Here is a 17676-nt window from a genome sequence, read left to right as displayed (position 1 = left end):
CTTACTCTAGCCTAATAGCTAAGTTCTTAGACTCGTACTCTGGCCTAATAGCTAAGGTCTTAGACTCGTACTCTGGCCTACTGGTGAAGGTCTTAACTCTTACTCTGGCCTAATAGTTAAGGTCTTAACTCTTACTCTGGCCTAATAGCTAAGGTCTTAGACTCGTATTCTGGCCTAATGGTAAAGGTCTTAACTCTTACTCTGGCCTAATAGCTAAGGTCTTAGAATCGTAATCTGGTCTAATGGTTAAGGTCTTAACTCTTACTCTGGCCTAATAGCTAAGGTCTTAGACTTGTACTCTGGCCTAATGGTTAAGGTCTTAACTCTTACTCTGGCCTAATAGCTAAGGTCTTTGGCTCATACTCTTGCCTAATGGTTAAGGTCTTAACTCTTACTCTGGCCTAAAAGCTAAGGTCTTAGACTCGTACTCTGGCCTAATTGCTAAGGTCTTAGACTCGTACTCTGGCCTAATGGTTAAGGTCTTAACTCTTACTCTGGCCTACTGGTTAAGGTCTTAACTCTTACTCTGGCCTACTGGTTAAGGTCTTAACTCTTACTCTGGCCTATTAGCTAAGGTCTTAGACTCATACTCTGGCCTACTGGTTAAGGTCTTAACTCTTACTCTGGCCTAATAGCTAAGGTCTTAACTCTTACTCTGGCCTAATAGCTAAGGTCTTAGACTCGTACTATGGCCTAATGGTTAAGGTCTTAACTCTTACTCTGGCCTAATAGCTAAGGTCTAAACTTTTACTCTGGCCTAATAGCTAAGGTCTTAGACTCTTACTCTGGCCTAATGGTTAAGCTCTTAACTCTTACTCTGGCCTAATAGCTAAGGTCTTAGACTCATACTCTGGCCTAATGGTTAAGATCTTAACTCTTACTCTGGCCTACTGGTTAAGGTCTTAAGACTTACTCTGAACTAATAGCTGAGGTCTTAGACTCGTACTCTGGCCTAATGGTTAAGGTCTTAACTCTTACTCTGGCCTAATAGCTAAGGTCTTACACTCGTACTCTGGCCTAATGGTTAAGGTCTTAACTCTTACTCTGGCCTAATAGCTAAGGTCTTAACTCTTACTCTGGCCTAATAGCTAAGGTCTTAGACTCGTACTCTGGCTTAATGGTTAAGGTCTTAACTCTTACTCTGGCCTACTGGGTAAGGTCTTAGCTCTTACTCTGGCCTGCTAGTTAAGGTCTTAACTCTTACTCTGGCCTAATAGCTATGGTCTTAGACTAGTACTATGGCCTACAGGTTAAGGTCTTAACTCTCACTCTGGACAACTGGTTAAAGTTTTAACTCTTACTCTGGCCTAATAGCTAAGGTCTTAGACTCGTACTATGGCCTAATGGTTAAGGTCTTAACTCTTACTCTGGCCTAATAGCTAAGGTCTTAGACTCATACTCTGGCCTAATGGTTAAGGTCTTAACTCTTACTCTGGCCTAAAAGCTAACGTCTTAACTCTTACTGTGGCCTAATAGCTAAGGTCTTAGACTCGTACTATGGCCTACAGGTAAAGGTCTTAACTCTTAGTCTGGCCTAATGGTTCAGGTCTTAACTCTTACTCTGGCCTTATAGCTAAGGTCTTAGACTCGTAATCTGGCCTAATAGCTAAGGTGTTAGACTCGTACTCTGGCCTAATAGCTAAGGTCTTAACTCTTACTCTGGCCTAATAGCTAAGGTCTTAGACTCATACTCTGGCCTAATGGTTAAGGTCTTAACTCTTACTCTGGCCTAAAAGCTAACGTCTTAACTCTTACTGTGGCCTAATAGCTAAGGTCTTAGACTTGTACTATGGCCTAATGGTTAAGGTCTTATCTCTTACTCTGGCCTACTGGTTAAGGTCTTAACTCTTACTCTGGCCTAATAGCTAAGGTCTTAGACTCGTACTCTGGCCTAATAGCTAAGGTCTTAGACTCGTACTCTGGCCTAATAGCTAAGGTCTTAACTCTTACTCTGGCCTAATAGCTAAGGTCTTAGACTCATACTCTGGCCTAATGGTTAAGGTCTTAACTCTTACTCTGGCCTAATAGCTAACGTCTTAACTCTTACTGTGGCCTAATAGCTAAGGTCTTAGACTTGTACTATGGCCTAATGGTTAAGGTCTTATCTCTTACTCTGGCCTACTGGTTAAGGTCTTAACTCTTACTCTGGCCTACTGGTTAAGGTCTTAACTCTTACTCTGGCCTACTGGTTAAGGTCTTAGCTCTTACTCTGGCCTGCTAGTTAAGGTCTTAACTCTTACTGTGGCCTAATAGCTAAGGTCTTAGACTAGTACTATTGCCTACAGGTTAAGGTCTTAACTCTCACTCTGGACTACTGGTTAAAGTTTTAACTCTTACTCTCCTAATAGCTAAGGTCTTAGACTTGTACTATGGCCTAATGGTTAAGGTCTTAACTCTTACTCTGGCCTAATAGCTAAGATCTTAACTTTTACTCTGGCCTAATAGCTAAGGTCTTAGACTCGTACTCTGGCCTAATGGTTAAGGTCATAACTCTTACTCTGGCCTAATAGCTAAGGTCTTAGACTCGTACTATGGCCTATAGGTTAAGGTCTTAACTCTTAGTCTGGCCTAATGGTTCAGGTCTTAACTCTTACTCTGGCCTAATAGCTAAGGTCTTAGACTCGTACTCTGGCCTAATAGCTAAGGTCTTAGACTCGTACTCTGGCCTAATGGTTAAGGTCTTAACTCTTACTCTGGCCTACTAGCTAAGGTCTTAACTCTTACTCTGGCCTAATAGCTAAGGTCTTAGACTCATACTCTGGCCTAATGGTTAAGGTCTTAACTCTTACTCTGGCCTAATAGCTAAGGTCCTTACTCTTACTCTGGACTAATAGCTAAGGTCTTAGACTCGTACTATGGCCTAATGGTTAAGGTCTTAACTCTTACTCTGGCCTAATAGCTAAGGTCTTAACTTTTACTCTGGCCTAATAGCTAAGGTCTTAGACTCGTACTCTGGCCTAATGCTTAAGGTCTTAACTCTTACTCTAGTCTAATAGCTAAGTTCTTAGACTCGTACTCTGGCCTAATGGTTAAGGTCTTAACTCTTATTCTGGCCTACTGGTTAATGTCTTAACACTTACTCTGACCTAATAGCTAAGGTCTTAGACTCGTACTCTGTCCTAATAGCTAAGGTCTTAACTCTTACTCTGGCCTAATAGCTAAGGTCTTAGACTCGTACTCTGGCCTAATACTTAAGGTCCTAACTCTTACTCTAGCCTAATAGCTAAGTTCTTAGACTCGTACTCTGGCCTAATGGTTATGGTCTTAACTTTTACTCTGGCCTACTGGTTAAGGTCTTAACTCTTACTCAGGCCTACTGGTTAAGGTCTTAACTCTTACTCTGGCCTAATAGCTAAGGTCTTCGGCTTGTACTCTGGCCTAATGGTTAAGGTCCTAACTCTTACTCTGGCCTACTAGTTAAGGTCTTAACTCTTACTCTGGCCTGCTGGTTAAGGTCTTAACTCTTACTCTGGCCTAATAGCTAAGGTCTTAGACTAGTACTATGGCCTACAGGTTAAGGTCTTAACTCTTATTCTGGCCTACTGGTTTAAGTCTTAACTGTTACTCTGGCCTAATAGCTAAGGTCTTAGACTCGTACTATGGCCTAATGGTTAAGGTCTTAACTCATACTCTGGCCTAATAGCTAAGGTCTTAACTTTTAGTCTGGGCTAATAGCTAAGGTCTTAGACTCGTACTCTGGCCTAATGGTTAAGGTCTTAACTCTTACTCTGGCCTACTGGTTAAGGTCTTAACTCTTACTCTGGCCTAATAGCTAAGGTCTTAACTCTTACTCTGGCCTATTGGTTAAGGTCTTAACTCTTACTCTGGCCTAATAACTAAGGCCTTAACTCTTACTCTGGCCTAATAGCTAAGGTCTTAACTCTTACTCTGGCCTAATAGCTAAGGTCTTAGACTCGTACTCTGGCCTAATAGCTAAGGTCTTAGACTCGTACTCTGGCATAATGGTTAAGGTCTTAACTCTTACTCTGGCCTAATAGCTAAGGTCTTAGACTCGTACTCTGGCCTAATGGTTAAGGTCTTAACGCTTACTGTGGCCTAATAGCTAAGGTCTTCACTCTTACTCTGGCCTAATAGCTAAGGTCTTAGACTCGTACTCTGGCCTAATGGTTAAGGTCTTAACTCTTACTCTGGCCTAATAGCTAAGGTCTTAACTCTTACTCTGGCCTAATAGCTAAGGTCTTAGACTCGTACTCTGGCCTACTGGTTAAGGTCTTAACTCTTACTCTGGCCGAATAGCTAAGGTCTTAGACTCGTACTCTGGCCTAATAGCTAAGGTCTTAGACTCGTACTCTGGCCTAATGGTTAAGGTCTTAACTCTTACTCTGGCCTAATAGCTAAGGTCTTAACTCTTACTCTGGCCTAATAGCTAAGGTCTTAGACTTGTACTATGGCCTAATAGTTAAGGTCTTAAATCTTACTCTGGCCTAATGGTTAAGGTCTTAACTCTTACTCTGGCCTACTGGTTAAGGTCTTAACTCTTACACTGGCCTACTTTTTAAGGTCTTAACTCTTACTCTGGCATAATAGCTAAGGTCTTAGACTCGTACTATGGCCTAATGGTTAAGGTCTTAACTCTTACTCTGGCCTAATAGCTAAGGTCTTAGACTCGTACTCTGGCCTAATGGTTAAGGTCTTAACTTTTACTCTGGCCTACTGGTTAAGGTCTTAACTCTTACTCTGGCCTACTAGTTAAGGTCTTAACTCTTACTCTGGCCTAATAGCTAAGGTCTTCGGCTCGTACTCTGGCCTAATGGTTAAGGTCCTAACTCTTACTCTGGCCTACTGGTTAAGGTCTCAACTCTTATTCTGGCCTGCTGGTTAAGGTCTTAACTCTTACTCTGGCCTATTAGCTAAGGTCTTAGACTCATACTCTGGCCTACTGGTTAAGGTCTTAACTCTTACTCTGGCCTAATAGCTAAGGTCTTAGACTCGTACTCTGGCCTAATGGTTAAGGTCTTAACTTTTACTCTGGCCTACTGGTTAAGGTCTTAACTCTTACTCTGGCCTACTAGTTAAGGTCTTAACTCTTACTCTGGCCTAATAGCTAAGGTCTTCGGCTCGTACTCTGGCCTAATGGTTAAGGTCCTAACTCTTACTCTGGCCTACTGGTTAAGGTCTTAACTCTTATTCTGGCCTACTGGTTAATGTCTTAACACTTACTCTGACCTAATAGCTAAGGTCTTAGACTCGTACTCTGTCCTAATAGCTAAGGTCTTAACTCTTACTCTGGCCTAATAGCTAAGGTCTTAGACTCGTACTCTGGCCTAATACTTAAGGTCCTAACTCTTACTCTAGCCTAATAGCTAAGTTCTTAGACTCGTACTCTGGCCTAATGGTTATGGTCTTAACTTTTACTCTGGCCTACTGGTTAAGGTCTTAACTCTTACTCAGGCCTACTGGTTAAGGTCTTAACTCTTACTCTGGCCTAATAGCTAAGGTCTTCGGCTTGTACTCTGGCCTAATGGTTAAGGTCCTAACTCTTACTCTGGCCTACTAGTTAAGGTCTTAACTCTTACTCTGGCCTGCTGGTTAAGGTCTTAACTCTTACTCTGGCCTAATAGCTAAGGTCTTAGACTAGTACTATGGCCTACAGGTTAAGGTCTTAACTCTTATTCTGGCCTACTGGTTTAAGTCTTAACTGTTACTCTGGCCTAATAGCTAAGGTCTTAGACTCGTACTATGGCCTAATGGTTAAGGTCTTAACTCATACTCTGGCCTAATAGCTAAGGTCTTAACTTTTAGTCTGGGCTAATAGCTAAGGTCTTAGACTCGTACTCTGGCCTAATGGTTAAGGTCTTAACTCTTACTCTGGCCTACTGGTTAAGGTCTTAACTCTTACTCTGGCCTAATAGCTAAGGTCTTAACTCTTACTCTGGCCTATTGGTTAAGGTCTTAACTCTTACTCTGGCCTAATAACTAAGGCCTTAACTCTTACTCTGGCCTAATAGCTAAGGTCTTAACTCTTACTCTGGCCTAATAGCTAAGGTCTTAGACTCGTACTCTGGCCTAATAGCTAAGGTCTTAGACTCGTACTCTGGCATAATGGTTAAGGTCTTAACTCTTACTCTGGCCTAATAGCTAAGGTCTTAGACTCGTACTCTGGCCTAATGGTTAAGGTCTTAACGCTTACTGTGGCCTAATAGCTAAGGTCTTCACTCTTACTCTGGCCTAATAGCTAAGGTCTTAGACTCGTACTCTGGCCTAATGGTTAAGGTCTTAACTCTTACTCTGGCCTAATAGCTAAGGTCTTAACTCTTACTCTGGCCTAATAGCTAAGGTCTTAGACTCGTACTCTGGCCTACTGGTTAAGGTCTTAACTCTTACTCTGGCCGAATAGCTAAGGTCTTAGACTCGTACTCTGGCCTAATAGCTAAGGTCTTAGACTCGTACTCTGGCCTAATGGTTAAGGTCTTAACTCTTACTCTGGCCTAATAGCTAAGGTCTTAACTCTTACTCTGGCCTAATAGCTAAGGTCTTAGACTTGTACTATGGCCTAATAGTTAAGGTCTTAAATCTTACTCTGGCCTAATGGTTAAGGTCTTAACTCTTACTCTGGCCTACTGGTTAAGGTCTTAACTCTTACACTGGCCTACTTTTTAAGGTCTTAACTCTTACTCTGGCATAATAGCTAAGGTCTTAGACTCGTACTATGGCCTAATGGTTAAGGTCTTAACTCTTACTCTGGCCTAATAGCTAAGGTCTTAGACTCGTACTCTGGCCTAATGGTTAAGGTCTTAACTTTTACTCTGGCCTACTGGTTAAGGTCTTAACTCTTACTCTGGCCTACTAGTTAAGGTCTTAACTCTTACTCTGGCCTAATAGCTAAGGTCTTCGGCTCGTACTCTGGCCTAATGGTTAAGGTCCTAACTCTTACTCTGGCCTACTGGTTAAGGTCTCAACTCTTATTCTGGCCTGCTGGTTAAGGTCTTAACTCTTACTCTGGCCTATTAGCTAAGGTCTTAGACTCATACTCTGGCCTACTGGTTAAGGTCTTAACTCTAACTCTGGCCTAATAGCTAAGGTCTTAACTCTTACTCTGGCCTAATAGCTAATGTATTAGACTCGTACTCTGGCCTAATGGTTAAGGTCTTAACTCTTACTCTGGCCTAATAGCTAAGGTCTTAGACTAGTACTGTGGCCTACAGGTTAAGGTCTTAACTCTTATTCTGGCCTACTGGTTTAAGTCTTAACTCTTACTCTGGCCTAAAAGCTAAGGTCTTAGACTCGTACTATGGCCTAATGGTTAAGGTCTTAATTCTTACTCTGGCCTAATAGCTAAGGTCTTAACTTTTAGTCTGGCCTAATAGCTAAGGTCTTAGACTCGTACTGTGGCATAATGGTTAAGGTCTTAACTCTTACTCTGGCCTAATAGCTAAGGTCTTAGACGCGTACTATGGCCTACAGGTTAATGTCTTAACTCTTAGTCTGGCCTAATGGTTAATGTCTTAACTCTTACTCTGGCCTAATAGCTAAGGTCTTAGACTCGTACTCTGGCCTAATGGTTAAGGTCTTATCTCTTACTCTGGCCTACTGGTTAAGGTCTTAACTCTTACTCTGGCCTACTGGTTAAGGTCTTAACTCTTACTCTGGCCTAATAGCTAAGGTCTTAGACTCGTACTCTGGCTTAATGGTTAAGGTCTTAACTCTTACTCTGGCCTACTGGTTAAGGTCTTAGCTCTTACTCTGGCCTGCTAGTTAAGGTCTTAACTCTTACTCTGGCCTAATAGCTAAGGTCTTAGACTAGTACTATGGCCTACAGGTTAAGGTCTTAACTCTCACTCTGGACTACTGGTTAAAGTTTTAACTCTTACTCTCCTAATAGCTAAGGTCTCAGACTCGTACTATGGCCTAATGGTTAAGGTCTTAACTCTTACTCTGGCCTAATAGCTAAGGTCTTACCTGTTACTCTGGCCTAATAGCTAAGGTCTTAGACTCGTACTCTGGCCTAATGGTTAAGGTCTTAACTCTTACTCTGGCCTAATAGCTAAGGTCTTATACTCGTACTCTGGCCTACTGGTTAAGGTCGTAACTCTTACTCTGGCCTAATAGCTAAGGTCTTAGACTCGTACTCTGGCATAATGGTTAAGGTCTTAACTCTTACTCTGGCCTAATAGCTAAGGTCTTAGACTCGTACTCTGGCCTAATGGTTAAGGTCTTAACACTTACTGTGGCCTAATAGCTAAGGTCTTCACTCTTACTCTGGCCTAATAGCTAAGGTCTTAGACTCATACTCTGGCCTAATGGTTAAGATCTTAACTCTTACTCTGGCCTAATAGCTAAGGTCTTAACTCTTACTCTGGCCTAATGGTTAAGGTCTTAGACTCGTACTCTGGCCTACTGGTTAAGGTCTTAACTCTTACTCTGGCCGAATAGCTAAGGTCTTAGACTCGTACTCTGGCCTAATGGTTAAGGTCTTAACACTTACTGTGGCCTAATAGCTAATGTCTTCACTCTTACTCTGGCCTAATAGCTAAGGTCTTAGACTCGTACTCTGGCCTAATGGTTAAGGTCTTAACTCTTACTCTGGCCTACTAGCTAAGGTCTTAACTCTTACTCTGGCCTAATAGCTAAGGTCTTAGACTCGTACTCTGGCCTAATGGTTAAGGTCTTAACTCTTACTCTGGCCTAATAGCTAAGGTCTTAGACTCGTACTATGGCCTACAGGTTAAGGTCTTAACTCTTACTCTGGCCTAATAGCTAAGGTCTTAACTTTTACTCTGGCCTAATAGCTAAGGTCTTAGACTCGTACTCTGGTCTAATAGCTAAGGTCTTAGACTCGTACTATGGCCTAATGGTTAAGGTCTTAACTCTTACTCTGGCCTAATAGCTAAGGTCTGAACTTTTACTCTGGCCTAATAGCTAAGGTCTTAGACTCGTACTCTGGCCTAATGGTTAAGGTCTTAACTCTTACTCTGGCCTAATAGCTAAGGTCTTAGACTCGTACTATGGCCTACAGGTTAAGGTCTTAACTCTTAGTCTGGCCTAATGGTTCAGGTCTTAACTCTTACTCTGGCCTAATAGCTAAGGTCTTAGACTCGTAATCTGGCCTAATAGCTAAGGTCTTAGACTCGTACTCTGGCCTACAGGTTAAGGTCTTAACTCTCACTCTGAACTACTGGTTAACGTTTTAACTCTTACTCTGGCCTAATAGCTTAGGTCTTAGACTCATACTATGGCCTAATGGTTAAGGTCTTAACTCTTACTCTGGCCTAATAGCTAAGGTCTTAACTTTTACTCTGGCCTAATAGCTAAGGTCTTAGACTTGTACTATGGCCTACAGGTTAAGGTCTTAACTCTTAGTCTGGCCTAATGGTTAAGGTCTTAACTCTTACTCTGGCCTAATAGCTAAGGTCTTAGACTCGTACTATGGCCTACAGGTTAAGGTCTTAACTCTTAGTCTGGCCTAATGGTTCAGGTCTTAACTCTTACTCTGGCCTAATAGCTAAGGTCTTAGACTCGTAATCTGGCCTAATAGCTAAGGTCTTAACTCTTACTCTGGCGTACTGGTTAAGGTCTTAACTTTTACTCTGGCCTAATAGCTAAGGTCTTAGACTCGTACTCTGGCCTAATGGTTAAGGTCTTAACTCTTACTCTGGCGTACTGGTTAAGGTCTTAACTCTTACTCTGGCTAATAGCTAAGATCTTAGACTCGTACTCTGGCCTAATGGTTAAGGTCTTAACTCTTACTCTGGCGTACTGGTTAAGGTCTTAACTCTTACTCTGCCTAATAGCTAAGGTCTTAACTCTTACTCTGGCCTATTGGTTAAGGTCTTACCTCTTACTCTGGCCTAATAACTAAGGTCTTCACTCTTACTCTGGCCTAATAGCTAAGGTCTTAGATTCGTACTCTGGCCTAATGGTTAAGGTCTTAACACTTACTCTGGCCTAATAGCTAAGGTCTTAACTCTTACTCTGGCCTAATAGCTAAGGTCTTAGACTCGTACTCTGGCCTACTGGTTAAGGTCTTAACTCTTACTCTGGCCTAATAGCTAATGTCTTAACTCTTACTCTGGCCTAATAGCTAAGGTCTTAGACTTGTACTATGGCCTAATGGTTAAGGTCTTAAATCTTACTCTGGCCTACTGGTTAAGGTCTTAACTCTTACTCTGGCCTAATAGCTAAGGTCTTAGACTCGTACTCTGGCCTAATGGTTAAGGTCTTAACTCTTACTCTGGCCTACTGGTTAAGGTCTTAACTCTTACACTGGCCTACTGGTTAAGGTCTTAACTCTTACTCTGGCCTAATAGCTAAGGTCTTAGACTCGTACTCTGGCCTAATGGTTAAGATATTAAATCTTACTCTGGCCTAATAGCTAAGGTCTTAACTCTTACTCTGGCCTACTGGTTAAGGTCTTAACTCTTACTCTGGCCTAATAGCTAAGGTCTTCGGCTCGTACTCTGGCCTAATGGGTAAGGTCCTAACTCTTACTCTGGCCTACTGGTTAAGGTCTTAACTCTTACTCTGGCCTGCTGGTTAAGGTCTTAACTCTTACTCTGGCCTAATAGCTAAGGTCTTAGACTAGTACTATGGCCTACAGGTTAAGGTCTTAACTCTTACTCTGGCCTACTGGTTTAAGTCTTAACTCCTACTCTGGCCTAATAGCTAAGGTCTTAGACTCGTACTATGGCCTAATGGTTAAGGTCTTAACACTTACTCTGGTCTAATAGCTAAGGTCTTAACTCTTACTCTGGCCTAATAGCTAAGGTCTTAGACTCGTACTATGGCCTAATGGTTAAGGTCTTAACTCTTACTCTGGCCTAATAGCTAAGGTCTTAACTCTTACTCTGGCCTAATAGCTAAGGTCTTAGACTCATACTCTGGCCTAATGGTTAAGGTCTTAACTCTTACTCTGGCCTAATAGCTAAGGTCTTAGACTCGTGCTCTGGCCTAATGATTAAGGTCTTAACTCTTACTCTGCCCTACTGGTTAAGGTCTTAACTCTTACTCTGGCCTAATAGCTAAGGTCTTCACTCTTACTCTGGCCTAATAGCTAAGGTCTTAACTCTTACTCTGGCCTAATAGCTAAGGTCTTAGACTCGTACTCTGGCCTAATGGTTAAGGTCTTAACTTTTACTCTGGCCTACTGGTTAAGGTCTTAACTCTTACTCTGGCCTACTGGTTAAGGTCTTAACTCTTACTCTGGCCTAATAGCTAAGGTCTTAGACTCGTACTCTGGCCTAATGGTTAAGGTCTTAACACTTACTGTGGCCTAATAGCTAAGGTCTTCACTCTTACTCTGGCCTAATAGCTAAGGTCTTAACTCTTACTCTGGCCTAATAGCTAAGGTCTTAGACTCGTACTCTGGCCTAATGGTTAAGATCTTAACTCTTACTCTGGCCTAATAGCTAAGGTCTTAGACTCATACTCTGGCCTAATAGCTAAGGTCTTAGACTCGTACTCTGGCCTACTGGTTAAGGTCTTAACTCTTACTCTGGCCTAATAGCTAAGGTCTTAACTCTTACTCTGGCCTAATAGCTAAGGTCTTAGACTCGTAATATGGCCTAATGGTTAAGGTCTTAACTCTTACTCTGGCCTAATAGCTAAGGTCTTAGACTCGTACTCTGGCCTACTGGTTAAGGTCTTAACTCTTACTCTGGCCTAATAGCTAAGGTCTTCGGCTCGTACTCTGGCCTAATGGTTAAGGTCCTAACTCTTACTCTGGCCTACTGGTTAAGGTCTTAACTCTTACTCTGGCCTGCTGGTTAAGGTCTTAACTCTTACTCTGGCCTAATAGCTAAGGTCTTAGACTAGTACTATGGCCTACAGGTTAAGGTCTTAACTCTTATTCTGGCCTACTGGTTTAAGTCTTAACTCTTACTCTGGCCTAAAAGCTAAGGTCTTAGACCCGTACTATGGCCTAATGGTTAAGGTCTTAACTCTTACTCTGGCCTAATAGCTAAGGTCTTAGACTCGTACTCTGGCCTACTGGTTAAGGTCGTAACTCTTACTCTGGCCTAATAGCTAAGGTCTTAGACTCGTACTCTGGCATAATGGTTAAGGTCTTAACTCCTACTCTGGCCTAATAGCTAAGGTCTTAGACTCGTACTCTGGCCTAATGGTTAAGGTCTTAACACTTACTGTGGCCTAATAGCTAAGGTCTTCACTCTTACTCTGGCCTAATAGCTAAGGTCTTAGACTTGTACTCTGGCCTAATGGTTAAGGTCTTAACTCTTACTCTGGCCTAATAGCTAAGGTCTTAACTCTTACTCTGGCCTAATAGTTAAGGTCTTAGACTCGTACTCTGGCCTACTGGTTAAGGTCTTAACTCTTACTCTGGCCGAATAGCTAAGGTCTTAGACTCGTACTCTGGCCTTATGGTTAAGGTCTTAACACTTACTGTGGCCTAATAGCTAATGTCTTCACTCTTACTCTGGCCTAATAGCTAAGGTCTTAGACTCGTACTCTGGCCTAATGGTTAAGGTCTTAACTCTTACTCTGGCCTACTAGCTAAGGTCTTAACTCTTACTCTGGCCTAATAGCTAAGGTCTTAGACTCGTACTCTGGCCTAATGGTTAAGGTCTTAACTCTCACTCTGGACTACTGGTTAAAGTTTTAACTCTTACTCTGGCCTAATAGCTAAGGTCTTAGACTCGTACTATGGCCTAATGGTTAAGGTCTTAACTCTTACTCTGGCCTAATAGCTAAGGTCTTAACTTTTACTCTGGCCTAATAGCTAAGGTCTTAGACTCGTACTCTGGCCTAATAGCTAAGTTCTTAGACTCGTACTATGGCCTAATGGTTAAGGTCTTAACTCTTACTCTGGCCTAATAGCTAAGGTCTTAACTTTTACTCTGGCCTAATAGCTAAGGTCTTAGACTCGTACTCTGGCCTTATGGTTAAGGTCTTAACACTTACTGTGGCCTAATAGCTAATGTCTTCACTCTTACTCTGGCCTAATAGCTAAGGTCTTAGACTCGTACTCTGGCCTAATGGTTAAGGTCTTAACTCTTACTCTGGCCTACTAGCTAAGGTCTTAACTCTTACTCTGGCCTAATAGCTAAGGTCTTAGACTCGTACTCTGGCCTAATGGTTAAGGTCTTAACTCTCACTCTGGACTACTGGTTAAAGTTTTAACTCTTACTCTGGCCTAATAGCTAAGGTCTTAGACTCGTACTATGGCCTAATGGTTAAGGTCTTAACTCTTACTCTGGCCTAATAGCTAAGGTCTTAACTTTTACTCTGGCCTAATAGCTAAGGTCTTAGACTCGTACTCTGGCCTAATAGCTAAGTTCTTAGACTCGTACTATGGCCTAATGGTTAAGGTCTTAACTCTTACTCTGGCCTAATAGCTAAGGTCTTAACTTTTACTCTGGCCTAATAGCTAAGGTCTTAACTCTTACTCTGGCCTAATAGCTAAGGTCTTAGACTCGTACTCTGGCCTAATGGTTCAGGTCTTAACTCTTACTCTGGCCTAATAGCTAAGGTCTTAGACTCGTAATCTGGCCTAATAGCTAAGGTCTTAGACTCGTACTCTGGCCTACAGGTTAAGGTCTTAACTCTCACTCTGAACTACTGGTTAAAGTTTTAACTCTTACTCTGGCCTAATAGCTAAGGTCTTAGACTCGTACTATGGCCTAATGGTTAAGGTCTTAACTCTTACTCTGGCCTAATAGCTAAGGTCTTAACTTTTACTCTGGCCTAATAGCTAACGTCTTAGACTTGTACTCTGGCCTAATGGTTAAGGTCTTAACTCTTACTCTGGCCTAATAGCTAAGGTCTTAGACTCGTACTATGGCCTACAGGTTAAGGTCTTAACTCTTAGTCTGGCCTAATGGTTCAGGTCTTAACTCTTACTCTGGCCTAATAGCTAAGGTCTTAGACTCGTAATCTGGCCTAATAGCTAAGGTCTTAACTCTTACTCTGGCGTACTGGTTAAGGTCTTAACTCTTACTCTGGCCTAATAGCTAAGGTCTTAGACTCGTACTCTGGCCTAATGGTTAAGGTCTTAACTCTTACTCTGGCTTACTGGTTAAGGTCTTAACTCTTACTCTGGCCTAATAGCTAAGGTCTTAGACTCGTACTCTGGCCTAATGGTTAAGGTCTTAACTCTTACTCTGGCGTACTGGTTAAGGTCTTAACTCTTACTCTGGCCTAATAGCTAAGGTCTTAACTCTTACTGTGGCCTATTGGTTAAGGTCTTAACTCTTACTCTGGCCTAATAGTTAAGGTCTTAACTCTTACTCTGGCCTAATAGCTAAGGTCTTATACTCGTACTCGGGCCTAATAGCTAAGGTCTTAGACTCGTACTCTGGCCTACTGGTTAAGGTCGTAACTCTTACTCTGGCCTAATAGCTAAGGTCTTAGACTCGTACTCTGGCATAATGGTTAAGGTCTTAACTCTTACTCTGGCCTAATGGTTAAGGTCTTAACACTTACTGTGGCCTAATAGCTAAGGTCTTCACTCTTACTCTGGCCTAATAGCTAAGGTCTTAGATTCGTACTCTGGCCTAATGGTTAAGGTCTTAAATCTTACTCTGGCCTAATAGCTAAGGTCTTAACTCTTACTCTGGCCTAATAGCTAAGGTCTTAGACTCGTACTCTGGCCTACTGGTTAAGGTCTTAACTCTTACTCTGGCCGAATAGCTAAGGTCTTAGACTCGTACTCTGGCCTAATAACTAAGGTCTTAGACTCGTACTCTGGCCTACTGGTTAAGGTCTTAACTCTTACTCTGGCCTAATAGCTAAGGTCTTAACTCTTACTCTGGCCTAATAGCTAAGGTCTTAGACTCGTACTCTGGCCTAATGGTTAAGGTCTTAACTCTTACTCTGGCCTACTGGTTAAGGTCTTAACTCTTACTCTGGCCTAATAGCTAAGGTCTTAGACTCGTACTCTGGCCTAATGGTTAAGGTCTTAACTCTTACTCTGGCCTACTGGTTAAGGTCTTAACTCTTACACTGGCCTACTGGTTAAGGTCTTAACTCTTACTCTGGCCTAATAGCTAAGGTCTTAGACTCGTACTCTGGCCTAATGGTTAAGATATTAACTCTTACTCTGGCCTAATAGCTAAGGTCTTAACTCTTACTCTGGCCTACTGGTTAAGGTCTTAACTCTTACTCTGGCCTAATAGCTAAGGTCTTCGGCTCGTACTCTGGCCTAATGGTTAAGGTCCTAACTCTTACTCTGGCCTACTGGTTAAGGTCTTAACTCTTACTCTGGCCTGCTGGTTAAGGTCTTAACTCTTACTCTGGCCTAATAGCTAAGGTCTTAGACTAGTACTATGGCCTACAGGTTAAGGTCTTAACTCTTACTCTGGCCTACTGGTTTAAGTCTTAACTCCTACTCTGGCCTAATAGCTAAGGTCTTAGACTCGTACTATGGCCTAATGGTTAAGGTCTTAACACTTACTCTGGCCTAATAGCTAAGGTCTTAACTTTTAGTCTGGCCTAATAGCTAAGGTCTTAGACTCGTACTCTGGTCTAATGGTTAAGGTCTTAACTCTTACTCTGGCCTAATAGCTAAGGTCTTAGACTCGTACTCTGGCCTACTGGTTAAAGTCTTAACTCTTACTCTAGTCTAATAGCTAAGGTCTTAACTCTTACTCTGGCCTAATAGCTAAGGTCTTAGACTCGTACTATGGCCCAATGGTTAAGGTCTTAACTCTTACTCTGGCCTAATAGCTAAGGTCTTAACTCTTACTCTGGCCTAATAGCTAAGGTCTTCGACTCATACTCTGGCCTAATGGTTAAGGTCTTAACTCTTACTCTGGCCTAATAGCTAAGGTCTTAGACTCGTGCTCTGGCCTAATGATTAAGGTCGTAACTCTTACTCTGCCCTACTGGTTAAGGTCTTAACTCTTACTCTGGCCTAATAGCTAAGGTCTTCACTCTTACTCTGGCCTAATAGCTAAGGTCTTAACTCTTACTCTGGCCTAATAGCTAAGGTCTTAGACTCGTACTCTGGCCTAATGGTTAAGGTCTTAACACTTACTGTGGCCTAATAGCTAAGGTCTTCACTCTTACTCTGGCCTAATAGCTAAGGTCTTAACTCTTACTCTGGCCTAATAGCTAAGGTCTTAGACTCGTACTCTTGCCTAATGGTTAAGGTTCTTAACTTTTACTCTGGCCTACTGGTTAAGGTCTTAACTCTTACTCTGGCCTACTGGTTAAGGTCTTAACTCTTACTCTGGCCTAATAGCTAAGGTCTTAGACTCGTACTCTGGCCTAATGGTTAAGGTCTTAACACTTACTGTGGCCTAATAGCTAAGGTCTTCACTCTTACTCTGGCCTAATAGCTAAGGTCTTAACTCTTACTCTGGCCTAATAGCTAAGGTCTTAGACTCGTACTCTGGCCTAATGGTTAAGGTCTTAACTTTTACTCTGGCCTAATGGTTAAGGTCCTAACTCTTACTCTGGCCTACTGGTTAAGGTCTTAACTCTTACTCTGGCCTGCTGGTTAAGGTCTTAACTCTTACTCTGGCCTAATAGCTAAGGTCTTAGACTAGTACTATGGCCTACAGGTTAAGGTCTTAACTCTTATTCTGGCCTACTGGTTTAAGTCTTAACTCTTACTCTGGCCTAATAGCTAAGGTCTTAACTCTTACTCTGGCCTACTGGTTAAGGTCTTAACTCTTACTCTGGCCTAATAGCTAAGGTCTTCGGCTCGTACTCTGGCCTAATGGTTAAGGTCCTAACTCTTACTCTGGCCTACTGGTTAAGGTCTTAACTCTTACTCTGGCCTACAGGTTAAGGTCTTAACTCTTACTCTGGCCTACTGGTTTAAGTCTTAACACCTACTCTGGCCTAATAGCTAAGGTCTTAGACTCGTACTATGGCCTAATGGTTAAGGTCTTAACACTTACTCTGGCCTAATAGCTAAGGTCTTAACTTTTAGTCTGGCCTAATAGCTAAGGTCTTAGACTCGTACTCTGGCCTAATGGTTAAGGTCTTAACTCTTACTCTGGCCTAATAGCTAAGGTCTTAGACTCGTACTCTGGCCTACTGGTGAAGGTCTTAACTCTTACTCTGGTCTAATAGCTAAGGTCTTAACTCTTACTCTGGCCTAATAGCTAAGGTCTTAGACTCGTACTATGGCCTAATGGTTAAGGTCTTAACTCTTACTCTGGCCTAATAGCTAAGGTCTTAACTCTTACTCTGGCCTAATAGCTAAGGTCTTAGACTCATACTCTGGCCTAATGGTTAAGGTCTTAACTCTTACTCTGGCCTAATATCTAAGGTCTTAGACTCGTGCTCTGGCCTAATGATTAAGGTCTTAACTCTTACTCTGCCCTACTGGTTAAGGTCTTAACTCTTACTCTGGCCTAATAGCTAAGGTCTTCACTCTTACTCTGGCCTAATAGCTAAGGTCTTAACTCTTACTCTGGCCTAATAGCTAAGGTCTTAGACTCATACTCTGGCCTAATGGTTAAGGTCTTAACTTTTACTCTGGCCCACTGGTAAAGGTCTTAACTCTTACTCTGGCCTACTGGTTAAGGTCTTAACTCTTACTCTGGCCTAATAGCTAAGGTCTTAGACTCGTACTCTGGCCTAATGGTTAAGGTCTTAACACTTACTGTGGCCTAATAGCTAAGGTCTTCACTCTTACTCTGGCCTAATAGCTAAGGTCTTAACTCTTACTCTGGCCTAATAACTAAGGTCTTAGACTCGTACTCTGGCCTACTGGTTAAGGTCTTAACTCTTACTCTGGCCTAATAGCTA

The sequence above is a fragment of the Triturus cristatus genome, chromosome 12 (assembly GCF_964204655.1).
Source record: "Triturus cristatus chromosome 12, aTriCri1.1, whole genome shotgun sequence".
NCBI classification, from domain to species: Eukaryota; Metazoa; Chordata; class Amphibia; order Caudata; family Salamandridae; genus Triturus; species Triturus cristatus.
The sequence above is the reverse complement of the archived record's forward strand: the minus strand, read 5'-3'. Positions refer to the sequence as shown.